The 18998-nt window shown below is 35.9% G+C and overlaps 1 long non-coding RNA gene across 1 annotated transcript; it reads left to right on the top strand.

Moving 5' to 3' along the window:
* The first annotated feature begins 4965 nt into the window (after positions 1-4965).
* On the top strand, positions 4966-17780 carry LOC148051436 (uncharacterized). The gene is made up of 3 exons (XR_015699584.1): positions 4966-5085; positions 16828-16995; positions 17559-17780. It is a non-coding gene; the product is annotated as an uncharacterized LOC148051436 (long non-coding RNA).
* The last annotated feature ends 1218 nt before the right edge of the window (positions 17781-18998 follow it).

Raw genomic sequence — 18998 nt, 5'->3', positions numbered from 1 at the left:
TACACAGAGTCAAGGCCTTTTCTGCTTCTCACACCACCCCACCAGCGAGTAGGCCGGGGGTGCACAAGAAGTTGGGAGGGGACAGAGCTGGGACAGCTGACCCCAACTGACCAACAGGATATTCTGTACCATATGACACCATGATCAGCATATAAAGCTGGAGGAAGAAGAAGGAAGCGGGGGACGTTCTGAGTTATGGCGTTTTGTCTTCATAGAATCATAGAATCATAAAATGGTTTGGGTTGGAAAGGGCTTTAAAGATCATTTGGTTCCAACCCCCCTGTCATAGGCAAGGACACCTTCCACTAGACCAGATTGCTCAAAGCTCCATCCAGCCTGGCCTTGAACACTTCCAGGGATAGGGCATCCACAACTTCTCTGGTCAACTTGTTCCAGTGCTTCACCACCCTCATAGTGAAGAAAGTAACCGTTCCCAAGTAACCATTACACGTGATGGAGACCTGCTTTCCTGGAGATGGTTGAACACCTGCCTGCTGACGGGAGGCAGTGAATGAATTCCTTATTTTGCTTTGCTTGTGTGCACGGCTTTTGCTTTACCTATTAAACTGTCTTCATCTCAACCCACAAGTTTTCTCACTTTTACTCTTTTGATAATCTCCCCCCTCCCACCAGGGGGGAGTGAGCAAACAGCTGTGTGGTGCCTAGTTGCCAGCTGGGATTAAACCACGACAATGCTACAGATTAAAGCTAGACTTGGGAGAAAATACAGCACTACAGTGTGTAACCCTATGCTCTGAAGATGTGTGGAGTTTTCTTTAGATTTATGGTAACTAATGGTAATCAGTTAGATACCCCAGCAAGCCCAGACATTGCAAAACACTCAGAAAATTAATGGATTTGGGATTAAGCATGAGATACATAGCAAAAGTTTTTTCTTTCTTTTTTTCTGTAGGAACAAAGGCATTTTGCAAAAATTCAATTTTTACTTTTCAAAATTATGAGCCATTTTGGAAGTATAGAGTAATATCAGAACTACAGATAATGTAAGTAACTCTTATATGCCACTTTTTATTTTCTTTAGTGAAAGCCTGTTTAAGTTAGTTCATACTTGCTTCTTATTTTAGCAGCAAACATCAAGATTCATTATTTTTAAGTAAGGTGAAATACAAAGCCTTCTCTACTTCAAATTAAAATAATTTCATATTTTAGTGTTTAATTTTTGTCTACTAATAAAAATAAAACACATTACATTTTAATGAAACTGCTTTCAATTTATTAGCAACATTTCTGCATGCCATTAGTATTGCTGCAACTAGTTGATCACCATAATATATAAGAATTTAATTATATTATATTCTATTATAGTCAAGTTGTATTTCTCTTCCAGAGGATATAACATACAGTCAGGTCAATTTTATGACTGCGTCTTCTTCTTATGTTTATGTCAGTTAGTATTTATTTGACTTGTTTCTACCTTCTTACTGTCAAAGGTTAAAGTTGTTCAGCTAACCTTTCTGTGGATATTTCAAATTGCAGAATTCAGAAACACTTCATCCAAATAAAAAGACCTCATAGTCCCGTATAAGGTCAACAGAGGAAATAGAAACCCCATGAAAGCAATTCCCTCAGAAAGCCTGAATTTAGCTTACAAAGCTCTGCTTCTACCTAGTTTATGTGTTATGCTTGGAATAAGCCTTACTGTTTGGAGCAGCGTACAGTCTGAATCTAAGAGAAAGTCAGAGCGTTCAGAGTTGGCTTGTTTTAACTGCACATCAGTTAACACCTTAGCTATGCAAACATATAATGGATAACTTATTCATTTTAATAATTGATGACTGAAATACAAAAATTTATTTCATTCTTTTTAAGTGTTAGTTCCATTGTTTTAAAGTTAAAACACTTTAAAAAAACCCACAATGCTCTTATTGTATGAATTTGCCAGAGAAAATCTGTAGAAGTAGGTTTAATGAAATTATTTGACTTGTCCTTTGGCCTGAAAGAAACAATGCAGCATTAGTTTTCAGAATGATTGTTCTCTTCTAAATTCATCTGTGTTTAAACGTGCCTCTGGGGCTCCTGAGAATGGGCCAATACCCTATTTAACAAAGTAACTGCTGTATGCACCTAGTATGAAATTTACCTCTAGGCAGAGTCAGCCAAAGGTCTCTCTACTGTTTAAATGGAATTAAGAGTTTATTCTGACCCTCTGCACTGTATTAATCTTACTTTGGAGAAAAATCTCTATGCTGTCTTCACATTTCAGAAGTGGAATATATATTTTACTAAAAAAGCCTCAGGTGAACTCTTTTAAGATTGTAGTTCAGGATTTTTATTTCCTTTTCAGATTAAAATAATTGATCAAGCTAAATGAAACAAAAATAACCTTAAAACTCTTTTCTATCTTGCAAAATATGCATTCAGTTAAGTTAAAACAGATCAAAATAGTCATGAATCATGTTTGTCAATATTTAGTAACAGCTGCTCCATTGAATGAGTGTCCAGTGCTAACCATACATGAGAATAAATAAATTAACATTTGATAGCAGCTTATTTTCTCTGTTGGATGCCGCTGTATTCATATGTTATACTCAGAAAAAACTTCCATCATGGATATATTTATGTCTATCAGATGTCCTTTAAACTGCATAGTAAGGAAAAACCAAAAAAAAGTCACTTTTCCAGTCTCTAATAGAGGATTTCAAGCGATGGCTCGCTTCCACGCTGCTGAGACCTGCCAAAGTGACAACTGAAAAATAATGGCAATAGATATTAATTGCGTTTGCATTTGTTTGGTTTGTCTCAGTTTTCTAATATGTGAGGGCGTTTGCTTATTGTGTTTAGCAATCCACCAAAAGCTGTGCCATGGTACAGCTGTTTCAAAGTGCTGCTCTGTGCAGCAGGGCTTTTCTTCTGTGGCCAAATGAATGGGTCATCTTGGTTGTGGCCAGCATCATGTTTGGCTGCTTGCTTGGCCCCTGGCTGAGGCATATATTTTCCATTAAATTCCACTGACAGAACAGAAGGTGTAAAACCCTCTCTTCTCCCCTTCATCCACAGCAACCTATCTGAGGGCATGATACTGCTCACTCAGCCATGTATACTCCAGCATAGCATGGAATTGTCTCAGCTTGATGCCGTTTCTTTGCACTGGTAAATAAAAAGCCATATTGAGTCTGTAGCTTGAAAAACATAGTTGCATATCTAGAAATACTTTCAAATCCAATATAAACTACATATTTTATTAAAATGGGATTATAAAAAGTTCCTATAGCTGACAGAAGAGATAATCAGTACAGGCAAAATATTGCATACTTGCCTAAATAAAATTTGAATGACTTTCAACAGTACTTACAGTGCCACAGAATGAAACTAGGAGTTAGTTTAGTGGCTTGGTCCACAACCAGCCTCTGAATAATGGACTATGACAGCCATGAGCCATTATATTATGTTTCATGTAGCCATAAGGAAACAAGGAGAAAAAATTGGAGGTTAGGGGGTGGAAAGAAAGGAGAATCTGGAAGAAAATTATTTCACCATGAAGTAAAGTAAGAGTCCTTTGAAAAACAAATAGTGTTGCTGTTGAGGTAATCGGCACACTTGCATTCAGTACTTATATTTAAGCAAGATCCTTGAGACAGGCATCGTGAGAGGTAAAGAAATCCACAAAAAGCAAATAAAAGGAATAAGTTTTCTTTGTGTCATGAGTGTACAACATTAAGGACATCATTGCAACTTTTTAGCCATTGGAGTAAATTTATTTAGCAAAATGGAGAGCAAGCAAAAGTGAGCATGGAAAAAAACATGGCTTAAAGATTTGTTACTCTTAGAGATGTGGTAACTTTGAAATTTACATACATGAGCATGAGAAAAGAGATGATAAGGGGAACTTTAAAGGGAACTGCAGTGGGTGTAAGCAAACACAGCTATCATGAAAAGTTCTTTAGTGATTTCAAAGATAAGTATGAGAAAATCATGCACTTTGTCTTCTATGTACTGAAACATTTCATCACGTAACAGATATAATGGGCATCTGGTGTGACAAAGAGTTTGATAGCAGCTGAAAACAAGCCGACACTTGAACTAAAAGGCAAAATAATCAGCTTATCTTGCCGCTTGAGCTTGTACAAGCATTTTTATTATGTTATGGACTGAAAATTCTTGTTTGCTTGTTTGTTTGTTTTCTCAGTGAGAAACAGAGTGTGAAAAATAGGATGGAAGCAATGCCAAGTGCACAGGCTGTTCAGTCCTTGTAGTCACATCTCACGTGGTTTCCAGGATTAGCTATACTTGCAGAGTATGAAAGGCTACTAAGTGCCACTAGATCATTGCACAACTCAGGCTGCCAGCTACCATAATACTATATAATAAAATAGTAATACTTGTCACACTGTTTTTGAAGTGATTTCTTTGGAATCAGTAGAAAAACAGTGCCTTTAATGGGAGCAGAATGAAATCTTACTGCAGTAATTTTCATGACTAGTCCTGTGCATTTTGCATTTGAGAAGATGGGTGACATTGAGAAGCTTGTGAAATGCTGAAATGGTTCAGGTGGATAAGTATCATGTCTCAGACCTGTCTAGTAAGTCATTTCCAGGAAGCACTGCCCCATTGAAATTCTCTAAGAATGAAACCCAAAGTAACCATTTTAGCCCATTGTTCTGTTTAGCTTGGTGATGGAGTCAGTATCATTAAGACAGAGTATAAACTGAGTTTCTCCACATCCAACTATGGAGGCAAAACAGGTCTGATTTCGCTTTTTTATATGAACATAAATTGAAAAAACTACACAGAAATTAAAGGAATCATGGAAATGTAAAATGTGTGAAAGAGAGAGAAGAATTAAAGCATTTAACCTTGATAAGGCACAGTTGCTTCTGCATCTCCCCAGTCTACAAATTGAATGCACCTGCTGTATAACCAATTAAAAAGACACACTATGCTCTCCATTTTTTTTGCTAAGGTGCCTCCTGGATATTTGTCTTCCTGAAGTTTTGCCATGCCACCTGTTACCCGAATGTTCAAGTGCATCATCTGTCTCATCCATGAGAGTAGTTTGCATTATGCTAAGAAGGAGTCAGCAGTCTCAGTTTTCAAGATGGTACAAGCATTCAGTCTTTAGAAAAGGTATGACAAAAATATCTTTGTGCCCTTCCTTTTTCTCTATTCAAGAAATGGGAATCATCAAACCACTAGGCATTTTCACTGTGTTCTGTAAATATTCCAAATGTTTTCTTCTGGTACATCTTAGTATCTAATAAAAATAATTCTGGTTTGCTTGGGTTTTTATATATATATATATATATATACACACACACACACACGCACATATTCTGGATATGTTTTTTCTTGGATTTGGGAAAAAAACTTTTTTGTTTATTCTTCATTAATATCAAGCAAATTATTTAATTGCCTAATTTCATAATGTATTTTTATTTGCTAAATACTGTTTTCATGATCTATTGCAGGCTTATTGCACAACCTGTCCTGTAGAAAGCCCTACATAGACAGCAGCTGTAATGTTATTTTATTTCTGTTCTTCTGTGAGATTTTCATTTGTTAATATAAGAAGTGAGAGATTTTTATTAAAAAAAAAAAATCCTGGATATTTTTTATTCTTTATGGAGAACATTGGGTAGCATTTTACAACTCATTGCTAAGAATAATAAAAATCTACAGGGAATTTTCTCCCCCTGAGATCTGCCAAAATCTAAACAGATTTTGTTAACAACGAATGACATTTTCATCTTTGTTAGACTGGTAGAACCCCACAGATTTTTGGAAGAGTTGCATCAGTATAACAAACTGGAGGATTGGTGGGTTGTTTTTCTACGTTACTCCAACAAAGATTTCCTTCGTCTTTTTCTTTTCTAGTTAGCTCTGCTGTTGTATAAATGAACTGTATTTGTATAAAAGCCTGACTGAGTGTCTGAATCAATTTTTTCATAATCATTCCTCTGCTACTGCAGAAAAAAACACTCAGGTTGCCCAAGATGAAAAATACTTATTCACATCCTAAATTGAAAGCCACACAGACAGAGGTATGTGTTAAAAATTGTTACATGCAAAGCATTAACAAAACTGTTTTATGGAAACTTTCCTTTTATAGAAAAACAGAAAGATACACTATTTTAACATTGAAAATTAAAAAAAAGTGTTACTGTGAAAAATGGCTGTTTCTTAATCTATGTAGTTCTATATACTTGGGCTATATACAATCTCTTTATAATAACAGTATGTTAAATTAAATAGATATCCTTTATAACTGTGGTGAGGAATGCACACATGAAAAGACATGAAAATTTTCTACTAGTTACATTATTATTAAGTAGTCACATTATTATTTACTTGCGCTCCTTTCTCACAGTACTTTTGGCAGTCAGTCATCTAAAGATGTGACGTATCTATTGTTTACTTTTCAGTGTGAGAATAATACATCAATGGCATTTGTGTTCTGAATGAACTGTTCTAGTTATCCAAATCTTCTATCAAAATGTGTAGAGAACCAATATATTTCCATTTCCTGCAGAAACATTTCCCTGCATCTGAAGGCTGTTTATTTGGTACCGACTGAGAAATTGCATGTTCATTTTTGTATTACATCTCTTAATCTCAAAAACAAAAAAGCTCAGAGAGTGCTTCACTCAGTTGTATTCTCTAAACTGATGCCAGTCATCTTCAGTGGGTTTTCTTTTCCAAAAGAAAACACTTAGTCCAGACGTCCCAGTTTTTGGGGAGTGACGGTGGGGGTTGACTGCCTTTGTCTGAATGTGCATCTGTCTCCCAGGAGCAGTGTCAGAGGGAATCTCTATTCAGTGGTACATAAGCTGTGTTGCGTCCATTCACAATGAATGAGCATATTTGCTGGATGCATTCTGCTTGGCCATTTAGCAGCTATGGACTTAACTGTGCTGGCATTTAAACTGGAAATCACCAAATGAACCTCAACTTTATTAAGAAAAAAATGTATTTGTTAGCACCTCACTCAATTAAATGCTAAATTGCAAATGAACACTGTTCCTATTTCAGTCACATAATTTCTTCCTAGCATGAGTGCATAGCGTCCATGCAAAATACTTGCCCCACCATGTAGCTTTAGAAAAATATTCGGTGTTTCCTTCTACTTTTTAATCTGATTTAATATTAGTAAGAACAGAGGAATGGTAGCATAGTTTAAGCAGCCAGATATCTACGATCCATGATTGGCAAAGAGGCCACAAACTGATAAACACTGCCCTGGGTTACTGTAATTAATTTTCAAGATGAATTGCAATATGCTGTGATTATCCTTTGATAATGCGTTTGAGAAAGAACGGTAGTCCTTGGGCCAGCTGGCCTGTGCTCACACTTGTCGAGGAGAGCAGCCTAGAGCCAGCCAGGTTTCATAATTCTTGCGCTAGGACTTCTGTGGGGCCTTTTTGGCTCTTGGACACTGCATTTTCTCTGAGTGGAGGTTGTGGGGTTTTTTCAGTTCAAAGTTCACCAGATGATGATAAGGCAGTGTCACAGCCCTACCCATGGTGCTTTTATAGCCTGAGCATGCAAGTATGTGCTTCACTTTTGCGTGGGAGCATGTAGTAGTAGGGGAGGCTGTGGGGATGTGTTAGTGTGGAGGTTTGTTGAACTTAGTGCTGGAAGGGTATCCCAGACAGCAGAAGCCTAAATGATTTTACGCTGTGCTTATCCATACTGTTTCTCTGGAGCAGATCCTAGTGAGAAATCTTGGAGAAGGCAGAAGGAAGCCGTTCTCATAGTACAGGTGATCAGGAGACTGAGGTCCTGTTACAAAATAGGAAGGAAGCCAAACTGTTACTATAAATGCATAAGGATAAAGTAATAAAGTAACAAAAGTTTTAATGTTTTGCTTGGTTTCTGCTCCATAAAAATCTATGGTATATATTTCTTTCTGGACAGTTCTCTTTAAACTAAAAAAGCATTATATTTTATTTAATGTAAAACAGGATAAGGTTCTTGGGAGTACATTTCAATCTGTAAGGTGATCCAGAATACATGCCTCATCATTTAACTAACTCTTACTACTGTAGGAGATCTATAATTTCTGAAAGGTCTTTATGCATGCCTCCAAGATCTAAGCTTCGTATTCTTTCAAGGGAGAGTCATAGCAAATCTCTAGGAAAAGGTGAAATGAAAAGTTAACCAAATGTAGGCAGTTTTGATACTGCTTGAAGTGAAATTCTTCTCAGCCAGACTCACAAGGGTGAGTTCAGAACTGTCATCATTCACTTGGATTTTCACCACCTCTCACAAAAAATATCCAAGCACTCAAAAGTATACAGAAAGAATAATTGCCAAAAATCATAGAATACTGTATGAAATTTGCCCATGGAGATGAGAAAGGGTTTTTCCAGAGTATCTGCTGCACTCCTAAATAATAAGTAAGAATAGAAAACTTCTCTTGTTTAAGTAAAACTGAAGTAAACATGATGAGGTATTACTGCAGCGCTGTTTGTTTTGACAATTAACTGTGTAATAAGGACATCTTCTTGAAACATATTCAGCGAATTCAGACAAAGTTTTATTTGCCAAGGCAGCAAGAGTTAGGTCTTAAAAACACAACCACCCATATTTCTTTGATTAGCAGCAGTAAAAACTACGCATATGCATGACTACTACATGCAGAGATTTACTGCATATTCCTCTCTCAGGTAGCCCTGCTTTCTGTCTCCCATGGATGACTCAAACTTCCCAAAGTTTTCTCATAGATTATACTGATTTCTTAATGCAATTCTTGCACTGCTTGTCTGAAGTTATTTGCAATCATGATTGTACATTTAAAAATTAATAAATGCATGACAGAAAAATGCAGGCAAAAAATAAGCATTAACTAAAGAAATGTAGCAATTTCAATTTTCACTGGCTAATGAATTTTACCTTTTGCGGCTACCTACAATACATTATATAAGAATCACATTCAATAGCCATCCTAGATAACTGTGAGCCTTAAGTGGAGCATATAGTAATAACTGGAACTATAAGAAATAGCATTTTCTTGAGCAAAATACAATTATTCATTGTAAAAGACAAGTTATTTAAATTATGACATCACTAGTCAATACCAACAGTGAAAAAATGACAGAATGAGTGTTAACTATGTTTTGTTTCTCTTTATCAAAGATGATGATAAAACACATTAGCCATATATTATTTCCATGGTTCAGATACAAAATTAAGGAATTTATGGGGCAGAAAATTATGCAGTAAAATATTCTTAGAATTGTTGCTTTCTGCCTCCTGTGCTCAAATCTGGTGCCAACTTTTAGCTTTTAAAAATCAATTAGGCTTGGAAGCAGGCATTATTCATATTGCTTCCATTGCTGTGTAGTTGATTTCTACAAGTTTCTTTTCAAATTAGTAGTGTTGTTCTTACATCTATTCTGCTTAATGTTTTTGTTGTGCTGTATTGTCATGGTTCCAGGGGTACCTGGCACCTTGATCTTACTCCCAGGCTCTCTTCCAAGTTTTCTTTCCAAGCTGTAAGCCCAAAGTGACCTCCTCCACTACCAGAAATAATTTTTCATTCTGCATTTACTCCAGGTTGCCAGAAACACAATTTCTATCAATTATTTTCCTTCCAGTGTTTCCATTTGGGTTTGGCCCCTTGTCTGCCATTGATCTTCTGAGAGAGAGGAGGAAAAGATCTCAGAAATGGGCCTTAATTATATAAGCATGTCCTTTTTCACCAGGGTGACAATTTTGGGCCATCTGGAGATAACAGTTTCATGTATGGATAGTTAATGAAACAGCATTAGCCTCATGATGTCTTTAAGCAGCAGCAGAACTGCACCACATAAACCTGGAGAGCAAGCTGTAGACCCAAACCTTCTTCATGCCTATACTGGAAAGTGCTTGGTAGAGAGCCAATGATATGATAGAAGAAAATGGTACTATCGGGACAATGTTTATGTTTCTTTGCTAGGGTTTAGGTTAAAGATTCTACACTCTATAGTGTACAAAAATAGCTCTTCATTGAATTTATAAGGTTCAAAATAAAACTTGAACTCATTTCCTTATGGTCTGTTTTGGCTGCTCACAAAGACCTGGAGTCACTAGGAGCTGGGTTAGATGACAGAGAAGAAAAGCTAGAAGAATGACAACATTATGGCAGCATTAAAAACATCTTCTGCCTATGGGACTCACTGTTTGCTGGTATCACCATGAGAAGTACTGAGGAAAAGGCTGTAATTCACTGATGTTGTAATTCAAGACAATATGGCAAGGAAAGTTCCCATCTCCCATGAACTGTTATGATTACTCCCTGGAATAGGCAGCAAGGGTTGCAGTGCTGTTTTGGGAGGGAAAACAGCAATTCTGTGTGGAGGTCAAGTCTTTGGTGTTTAAGCCCATAAGTAACTCTGTGCAGCTGAGGAAGCAACTGCAGTCCCCAAACAATGCAGAAACAACAATTTTTGTTTTGGTCTATTCCCCCACAATGTTTGGGAGAACGCTGGAGGCCCAAGGGGACCAGAATTTTTATATACATTTTAAGCTATTCGGTCCGTAACTTTATTATGGTTCAAATAAGACATAGCTATAATTGTGGCAATGTTGTATCAGAAATACCTTATTGGTCACCCAGGACTGCAGGAATCCAATCTGTCCATTGCAGATTGCACCCTCCACTTATTGCAAGTAAATAATTGCTTCCTCTTCTGCACTCCGATTCTCTAACATCCACTGAGACTCAGCCTTTTCTTGTAATTCTTCATTTCCTTCACTAAGTGACATTCAAATGTAGTGCAATACAGCATGCATATATGTGGAAGAAGTTGTTTTCAAATTGCTATATTCACCAAGGGAAAATGTCCACCATAAAATTGCTCTGCGGGTTACTCTATTTGCAATATTTCTCCCTGGAAACATAGTGCCCCAAGACACTGAGGCAGCAGGAAGTAATGAAATGTATTTTTCATACTCTCACTTTTCATTTCAATGTATCAAGCAGCTCTTTAAACTGCCAGACTAAACTATTATGTCTTATTTTAGAAAGCCTTTATAATAATTGTGAATAATTAGAACCCAAAGTGCTTACTATTTGTAAATGTAAATAAATGCTTAGACCTTCTTGCAGAAGCCATTTAAAACATTCTTTTTAAAAAGCCATCAATTCTGTTTCGTACTACTGGTTTCTTTTATTTTGCTAGAAATAAAGATGTTCCCATAGTTCCAAATGGTTAAATGCTTGAAACTGCTACTGTAGTAGAGGGGGAGTTAGGCTCAAAGAATGGGAATATAATTTTTCAACTTCACATTTTATTCTTTCTTGTTAATGGCTGAGCAGAAAAATGAAGGCCGTGAGATGATAATTCCATTCAATCCTTAGCCCCTACTATCCTTGTGTTTACAGACATTTGTAATGTCTTGGGATGCAAGAAGTGCCAAAACTCATAGCCAAAAGTATTAAAAAAAAAAAAAAAAATGAAGAAAGGCAATAAAACGCTGAAGTGAAAATAGTCTTTAACAGGAAGGTCATCAGGAGACAAATTATCCATTGCTAATTAAATAAATGTATGGAGATATTAAAGAATATGTTTAAATGTGCTGTAGGCATAGCTTACCGAATAAGCACAGACACTGTCACATCTAGTAGAAAGAGACTTGGCGTTGATCTTCCACACTCAGGAATACGCCAGCAGACAACATTATAAAGCTTCCAGAAACATCCACTGGACACTATTAAAATCCTAGCACTTGCTCTCTGTCCAGAGCTGTCTGCTCAGTGCTGCGAGTTCCGGAATCAGGCTTTCCTGCACAGAGAACCTGGAGGGCTTTTCTAACTTTTAAGTTCCTATTTATTATGGGGCAGTTAAATAACTGATATAGTGACCAAACACACTGATTTTATGAAGTAAAATTTTGAATATTTAGATTTGTCCAGACGATTCTAGTGGCCTCTACTAGCACAGCACTAAGAATTCTGAGCTTCTAGCAAAAGGAAAAACATCACTTCACAGTAGTGAGAGAATGACGTACACCAAACAGTGTGTCCGAGTGAGCCCCTTGCATACAGTGTATGTTGCTTAAGAAGGAAATGCTGAATGCCTCTTTAATTTCTGAGATACCATCTCGGTCAGAGTCTCTGTGTTGCTGCATGAGGTATCTGTCATTCAGATTGGTCTACACCCACTCCTGGAAACTACTGCCACTGTACAAGATTACCTTTACCAGCATTTTTAAAGAAAAATGGTACTACCTGCACTCCAGTGTACAATTTGCTTCTCACCATCCATACCAGGTGAATCAGTGCACGAAAATGAGACAGGTCTCACTTCTGCTTTTTTCAATGTCTGACTGTAAGCAATTTGGGGATATTTTGCTCTTCATCTTTTTTAAGTTGTGCTTTTTAGCATGATTTCTGTAGTCGTCATCTCTGCAAGAAAAAACAGACCATACGTGTAGTAATAGGAAGCAATGTCTAAGTGCTTGGTGTTGCCAGGGCACATCAGGTATAGAAAATGAAGAGAACTCTGTGCTACACCTTATGCATCTGAACAGTGAAAATGTATCCTAGAACATACAGATAAAATCCTTATCCATTCACTAGTGTATTTTGGAATGTTTTTCATTGTTTTTTAATAGGCTTTTTCCCTTACTTGTTTTTCTATTATTCCCAGTTCAAATGTTCCATTTGAAAGTGGAGTTGCGATACTTTAAACTGACAAGTGAGGGGTTTACTTCATTCATTTTTTTTCATTAAGGAGCTTAAAAACACAGATGTTCTAGCAGCTACAAATTTATCTGCTCTGGACAAAACAATTAAAAATAATTGCAGCACCTTATGGCATTTAATATTATGTTTATACTTTTAAAAAATCCACAACTTTTCTTAGAATGATGTCTCTACTATAGTGAAAAATCACATAAATTCCTTTCTATATTACTATGAATATATTTATTTTGAAAGGAATGGTTTTCTGAGGCATAATGAAAGACAATATAAAGCTATGGAAATCTTTGTAAGCTTTCATTCTAAACTCTTTTTATTACAATAAGACTAATGTTACTCACTATGTCCCCAAATTAAAGACATATTGTAGGAAGCTTCTGGTTTCCACATATCCAACTGTTAGTTACATCTGAGTTGAGCCAGTTTTACACAGGCAGGGTAATTAATGCTGACAACCAGATACTAGTGAGACAGAGTGAATATTTGCCAAACTGTCAGGGATCTTTAGGACTTTTAGTCTTGAATTCATTAACCAAATAACAACTGCTCATTCTTTTATCATAATGATTATGGCTTGAATATCTACAAAGCTTTAAATGATCAATTATCAAAATGCCTTTTCAGTGAAACAATTCTGCAGTATATCTTGCAAATTTTATGAAAATAGGGTGCTTGGGTACTGAACTAGTATTTTTTTTAGCTACTCATCAGTAATACTGAGTAACTGCAACCTCTCTTTACCGTGCAGCTTTTAAAGCCAAATATTCTGCATAGTTACGTGAAACCTGTGTATACCCAGGTATCAGCACAGTTCTCAAAGCTGTGTAGGAACTAAATTAAATCATAATTCATTATTATTGGCAAGGAATAATGGCAATTCATTATTTATTGGCAAGGAAACCCCCAAAAATCCCTAAAATAAAATGGCATTTAATTAAGCATAAACCAACAAAAAATAGTGATAATCAGAGATAGCTACCTATGTAATGTTTAGAGAAATGCACAAAAAATAATTTTTTAACCTAAAAACAGTTAATGTTCTGAAATCTAGACTCAAAAAGATATGAAAGCTAAAAATCTGCATTTGACCTTGCTCATGTATTCCTCTTGGACAGAATAGGCATCTTGGTGCCATGTAGCAAGTTATGAAGATTCTGAAAATAAAAATAAGATTTGGGTTCACAAAGAAAGTAATTTTAAGATATCCAGTGGAAAACCATAGTGTACAATAACAGCGTATACAATTTGTATGATACCTACAGGGAAAATTTAATGCTGCTGTTCTGCATTTTCCAAGTTTCTTTTCCTTAGGAAGTTTTGACATATGATCAGATCATTTCTGAAGCAGAAATTTTGTTCCAAAAAATAATGTAAGAAAGGTTATACTACAGGAAAGAGTTATGAAGTAGCGTAGAAATGGTACAGTGGTAGAAATAAAGTTGTCACTCTAAGACTTATGGTTCTAATTTTAGGAGAAGTTAAGGCTTGTAGAACCCAAATTAAAATAAGCATCTATGTCCAATGCAGCATTAGACATCTAAGTCCTCCAGACATAGAAAGGTGATCAGAATCCCTCTTCATCAGCTGTTTCTTCAGGGTATCTTTCCCTTCAACACATTGACTCCCGTGAATGCCTTCGCTCTTCTGCATTATTAGGAGGTCAAATGCCAAAAACATGTTTGTGAATTACTGTGGGCATTTCTATGCCCATGATTCGATGTGACAGTGCCCAGTATTGCCATGCCTAAGACTCTAACACCTGCTTCTCACTTTTATTGGCTTATTTGTTTGTTGACACAGCTGCATGAAAATAATCCTAAATAAAAGATACGGGCATATATATAACTTGATCTTCAAAAATCTTAAAGTAGCTGCGTATAAAGATTATCTTAGCTATACTATTTTCTTTCTTAAAATGAGTTCTCTGGGTAGGCAGGTAGGTTTCAAAGGAGGAAAAAAGAAACCTGAAAAACGTGGTAATTTGTAGTTCAATTCTGTACTCTTAAGATGGCAATCTTTTGCTAAAGCAGGATAAGGGTGTTGTTTGGGTTTTTTTTTTCCTCCAGATGTACCTTAGTAAGTGGAGCTCTGAGGTAAAGAGATTTACTTTTATGGGGTGGTGAAGATGCACTCTAGCTTCATTAATGTTCTGACAGTACTTTAACTAGACATTAAAAGCATAGTTGTGGTAAGAAACTGCTTTGCCTTTTATCATCCTAGTTATTTTATTTTTAAGGCACACAATAGTTTAGCTCTGCTAGTCTCCATAAAGAAAAGGAAAGAATATAAAATATATATATATATATATACACACAAACAGAGCTCTGTGAAAACACACAACAAAGACAAAAATCAGTAATGCTAGAAAAGAAAGTACACCTGGAAAAATTTCCTGCAGTCAGTTCTACAAAAAATGAGAATGCACAGTCATTTCTCAGAACTCTAATGGCTTCATATTAAAAAAGGCGTTCTTTGTACCATACAACATACAACATTTATGCATTATGCTGTTTCACTGGGCCGTTATCATGTACAAATGCTATTTTCAAAGCATATTTTGGTAATGGGCATTTTAAAGGATTTGCAAGTTGTTAAAGATTATGGGTTATAATCACGGTTGGAATTACTTATGCATTTGGAAGTAACTTGTCTCAAGTAGTCTCAGAGTAGAAATTGTTTTTTATTTAACCAATTTTACACATTCATAGTACAAAATGTGAAGTGAAAATTCAAAAAATGGAATAGCTCACTCCTGCCTGCCCATAAATTATTGCCTTCTATATTTTCTATTAATGACATTTATTATATGCAAAACATTACGTAATGTTAAGTTGGGCAATTCTAGTCTTTGAAAGTTAGAAGACAGTATAGATTTACAAGAGCAAGCACTATATATATTGCATATAAGTTTGCTTTCAGTTAGGTATCGGACTGATACAATCTAAATATTTTAGCATTGATTTAGATAAGCTGCTTTGAAATCCTGTGTATACATACTTAAATGTATTTAAACACAATTTATACTTAATTAACATGCTGGTATTTATTTTTATAAATTTTAAGAAAACATTTAGAAACCTCACCTTTTTTGTTGAATAAGTATAAGACTATCACAATGAGAATGCCTAACTGAAATAAGCAGGATGAGAAAGAGTAAGTTCTCAGTTTTGTCTCTGCTATTACTTTTCTGCAGGCAGCTTTCTATGAAGCAGCAAACTCGAGGTTACCTGGTAGTGAATATAGGCATGTACATAAAAACCAAGACAAAAATGTCCCATGACTTCTTATAAAACTTTAAAGCTGGTAAAGGTTTTCGAAAACTCTGTAAAGGTCTAAAATTAACTCTTTCTAAAATTTCCTTAAATTAAGACCAATTTCTATCCTTCTAATAGAATGATTTTTTTTGGATTCTTGTAAGTTTTAATTGGGCACTTATTAAGAGTCGATAGTTAAGAGGAAATAGCAGCTAAGTTGTTTCACTGCTTCAGAAACTTTCAGCCAGTGACAGTGTAACACTTAAAAACTCCACGTAGAGAACATACATATGTGTTGTACTACACACAGTATTAGTACTGATACTACTAACAACATCAGGTTAACTCCCAAGATAGATCTCATTACGATGTATCCCTCCATCTCAGAAATATAGCCTAGGTCTAAGACTGACAAATCAATTGGACTGTAATTTAATATGGACTTCAGGACCTGAACCCATTAAGATTGTTAAAAATGGAAATGTCTCATAACCTTACTGTGACATTGTAATGACTGAAGCAGCTACACATCACTGTAATCAAACTTCTTGAGTCCCTTTTTTTTCTGTCATTGAATTTTCAACTCTCTCATTTCAGTGGATGGGACCTGCTGTAGCTATGTCAAGGGATTTTGAATAATGTCCAAATGGTATAATTTAAATGTCAAGAAGTAGGAAATTCAGAACTAATGCTACTAGTCCCCCAGACTTTTGCCAGCAAATGTCTCATGATAAATACATGACATTCTTCAAAAATCATTCATGTAAAGAATAAAATCATCTGGTTTCCAAGCTTCTGAGATTTGGGCATATATGTTAGGTAGGAAACTTCATTCTTTTGAAAACTTTTTCAATGTATGTGTTGAAAAAGTGCTTTAATACTTTTTCTTCTTTCTAATTTAAGAGAAATTCTGTTTTCTTTAATCTACAGGTTTGGAGAATACATTGTCTATTGGTTCAGAGAGTGAAATGGTACTTTAAAAGGAAAAGAAACTACTATAAAAATCATATCTATAAGAAATATAGGAAGAATGACTGATCACCTGCTTCACCTCTGCAAGAAAAAAGACTTTCTGCTTCTGGCAACCTCTCCAGTTATGTAAGTGCATTATTTTTATGAAAGACATTGCTTTTTGAAAGGTGCTAACAATGGCAGGATAACCACTTTAACAACATTCCATTTTAATATTAGGGGGACACAAGAAAAAACAATGTTTATTTTTTTGACATGATTCATGACTACAGCTAGGAGATCTATTTTCAGAGAACAGATTTAACAGCTATTTCCGGTATTGTTTTCTACAGTTTTGTGCATCCACTTTGATTTATGGTTACAAGTCATAATTTCTGGAAGACCATTGCACATGAACATGTTACTGGGAACACACTGCTTTCACGTTGCTTTTATCAATGAACTAAATAATTTGTTAGTATTATTCTGTGCAGAACAATAGCAAAAACTAAACCTGAAAGTTATAAATTTCATTCATGGGAACTGAAGTGAGAATGGCAGGGTTTTGGCAGAGATTTAAGATGACAGAAATGACACAAAAGAATCAAGACCAAATTCTTTCAGGTCTCCACCATTTATTCCTCCTAGTTAGCCACTAGTGAATGCTGAAGCAAATTCTCTACCACTGGGTGATTTTTCATTCATTTCAGGCAAGAAGACTCAAGAAGGAACAACAAATACAGCAGCAGTTGAAGCACAGATAATGTGATGGAAAAATACAGGCAGGGTGGGAGAACAAATTAACCAGGCAACTGGCTGTCTTCAGTACTAAGTAGCCAACAGGGTTATCCCATTACTCCTGCTGTACTGCAACACCTCCTTGGTCATGCCTCTGTTTTGGGTTGGCATTAAAGATGTACTTTTACTCTACAGCTTTGGCACTATTGGGCATCCCAAGAGAATAATTCAGTTCTTAAAGAGGGCCAAAATGGAACATATTTACATGCTTAAGTATCCACCTACAATACCATTTAAAATTACGTCTTAAAAAATCTAATTGCTTATTGTGAGGTAGGACTAGAGATACCATGAAAAAAGAGGCCAAGGACAGGTATGTCATATTTAAGTGTCTGACGTAACTGGAGGCGGGCACTACAGTCTAGCTAGGCAATCACTTTCCATTTTGAGGGCTCTCAGGCATTTTTGTGAAGTTAAAAGATCAGGGTTTCCCAGTGTAGGGGAAAAAAGCATTCAAAACTTACAAAGTAGTGACAAATAGAGAGAGAGAGAGAGATATTTCCATCAACGCAAACTTGCCTTTCAGTATGTTCACAGAGGAAACTGAGCATATAGGTGCAGGATACATTTTGTCCAGGACAGAGATGTCCCAAGAAATACTGCCCTTTCCTCTCTCCCATCCTCCCCATTCCCAGCCGTACTCAGCCCTTCACCCTCCTCCTTATGTCATTCTCACAAAATTATATTATTTTGGGGCACTGCAAACCAGAGCACTCAGCTGATCTAAATGAATATCTTTGGATTAATTCTTTTTTTTTTTTTAAACAGGGATCATTTGAATTACATTTTATAGCACAATCCCCTGAACAGTTGTATTAGTACAACATATACAGCAACATAAATGAACAACAGTAGTTGAAAGAAACGATGATGAAAAGCAGAATAGGGAGAGCAGGAAGTTTCTAAGCTATCTTCATTGCTGAAGGTTAAAATGCTACATTTTTGGTACTTGCTATGCTATATGGCAGCTGGTGATGAAGAGGGAATTTTTAAATAGCTTCCAACATTGAACACATGCAGATGACTCAAGTACCCAGGAACACCTGTATATCAAACCTTTGAACTAATTGACCCAAATGAAGTAAATCACAACAGAGCAAAGTCAGTGCTGAAATGCACTATTTTTTTATTTTTGTACCAATTGAAGTACAGTTTAAAAGGTTCTTTTTTCTTAATACATGATAATGTATTTAATACCCCATATCTTGGAGCAGGTTTCCAAAGTTCATCTCTTTATTAGGAAAAATTATTAACAAAAATATGACAGGCTTCAAATAATCAATTTTAATCTGCCTCCAATTAGTTTTTCTCTGGAACAACTTGTCGTCATGTGAAGTGATTATAGTACGTTG

Source organism: Nipponia nippon, unplaced genomic scaffold (genome assembly GCF_047370975.1).
Source record: "Nipponia nippon isolate SJK-2023a ecotype South Korea unplaced genomic scaffold, ASM4737097v1 scaffold_6, whole genome shotgun sequence".
In the NCBI taxonomy this organism is placed as follows: Eukaryota; Metazoa; Chordata; class Aves; order Pelecaniformes; family Threskiornithidae; genus Nipponia; species Nipponia nippon.
The sequence above is the reverse complement of the archived record's forward strand: the minus strand, read 5'-3'. Positions and strand labels throughout refer to the sequence as shown.